This window comes from Aegilops tauschii, chromosome 3 (assembly GCF_002575655.3).
Source record: "Aegilops tauschii subsp. strangulata cultivar AL8/78 chromosome 3, Aet v6.0, whole genome shotgun sequence".
In the NCBI taxonomy this organism is placed as follows: domain Eukaryota; kingdom Viridiplantae; phylum Streptophyta; class Magnoliopsida; order Poales; family Poaceae; genus Aegilops; species Aegilops tauschii.
The window spans coordinates 508,363,022-508,364,827 of NC_053037.3; the positions used below are offsets into that span (position 1 = coordinate 508,363,022).

At 44.0% G+C, this 1,806-nt stretch overlaps 1 long non-coding RNA gene across 2 annotated transcripts; it reads left to right on the plus strand.

Annotated features, from left to right (window-relative positions):
* Positions 1-202: 202 nt before the first annotated feature.
* LOC120976174 (uncharacterized) lies at positions 203-1,339 on the plus strand. 2 transcript variants are annotated; one of them, XR_005771433.2, is made up of 3 exons: positions 203-601; positions 713-807; positions 920-1,339. It is a non-coding gene; the product is annotated as an uncharacterized lncRNA (long non-coding RNA). The 2 variants fall into 2 exon arrangements; XR_005771432.3 differs by having other exon boundaries at positions 212-601; positions 929-1,339.
* Positions 1,340-1,806: the final 467 nt, after the last annotated feature.

A 1,806-nucleotide genomic window follows, 5' to 3' on the forward strand; every position in this document is an offset into this window, starting at 1 on the left:
ATGGGTATGTATCATCGTAAAATTCATGAGAATAGCCGTTCAGCTCATTGACCTTATGTTTTTTCTAACAGACCGGTCGACCTTTTTTAGGGGATACCCCTCGACCTTTTTGTTTTCCCCTTTTGCGTCCTGCATTACCGCCTAGGCTAAAATGTGGTTTTGGGCTAACAGCCCAACGCTCGGCTGTATGGAGCGGTACTCAGAAACGCCAACACAGGTCAGTTCTATGAACCTAAAAAAAAGGTCAGTTCTCTGAAAAAAAAGGTCAGTTATCTGCCTCTGTCTGTCGACCGGAGCGGCACCGCGCCGCCGCCCCTCCTCCCATCTCTGGCCCCGCGACCCGCCGAACGCCGACCGAAGGACTGCGAGGGCGTCGGGGCAGCGCACAACCCGAACACCCGGCAATCGTGCTTGCCTCGCCCAGCCCAATCGTCACGAGCATCCATGGCGGCGCCTGAATCCGGCAGCCACGGCCGCAAACAGCACACGCCGGCAGGCGGCACACTTCACGCCTCCACAGCTCCTCCCCTATTGCGCCGGCGAGTAGCACCGACCGTAGCATCACTACATCAACATACGGTACTCTGCAGGCAGCAGCACCGTGAGTACTTCAACTTCTCTGAATTTCTGATTTTCTCCAATTAAAGAACGGAGATAAGATTGATCAGTGTGAATTGCTATTTTGCAAGTGTGAAAATTTGTTGATTTGTAGGTTCCAAAAATAAAGAACAAGTCTGGTGATTGAAATGTTTGTGCACCCATTCCTCATTCCTTTTGCTTACAAAAGAAATATCATGGAGTTAAACTGTAAGTTTCCATGTTCCTTCAATGTAACTAAATTATTAGATGTTGCCACTTATTAAGAATAATTTGTAGGTTCGTCGTCATTATTGTGAATTTTCATGTCTTATATTTGTAGCTTCTGCAGGTGTTATGTCAAGGTATCACCATGGCGAGATCCCCTTTGCTGCTAACCAGGAACTTGAGAATTGTTTCGATGCTGAAAACTATAAGTGAGAGCACTCTGAAGTTTGATGTGCACTTGACGCTGGATCATTGGACTTCCCCTGTTGAGTTCGAATTTGATTCTGCTAATTCTGATGTAGCGCCAGCATGTAACAACATCTATGCTGATGTTCGCAAATTTCCTTCTTGGATTATCTTCTGTGTAAGTTCCTGCAAATTGGTATAGGTGCAGTGCACTGGCTCATGGTCTTGCTGCCCAGGCGCATCAGATTTGGTAATCTATGGATGGGGAATGTCCCTCCATTGTTGAATTGGCTTGTAATGACTATGTAACTCTGATTCCGTATGACCATTCAAAAAAAGAAAAAGGAAACTGATCTGTGCCCACTTCTGTTGACGGAATGTTTCTGTTGTATGCTAAAACTGAAAAATGTCTGTTTCTTGCATATACTTGTGAAGCCCAATGGCTATCATAAAAAATGATATGTGCTCACTTATGTTGCTGGTTTCCTGTTATAACTGAGAAAGGAATGGTAAATCTACAGATTGAAGTACTTTATATGCTAGAACATTACCCCTGCAAACATATCTTTTGGTCTACAATTTTCACAAGTACAGGCTAATGGCCAAAACCCTATCTAATATTATTTTTCCTGGGTACTATTTACATGAATACAGCCATATTAGAAACATCACGCTGCAGTACACGGCATGTACATGGTTATACCAAAACATCCCTGTAGACAATATTTTTGTACTTTTCCCTGATGGGTCAATATCCTTATTTGGCCTTGCAAGTATTCTAGTTGTTTGTCTTGATATCCCTCTAGACAAAGCAAC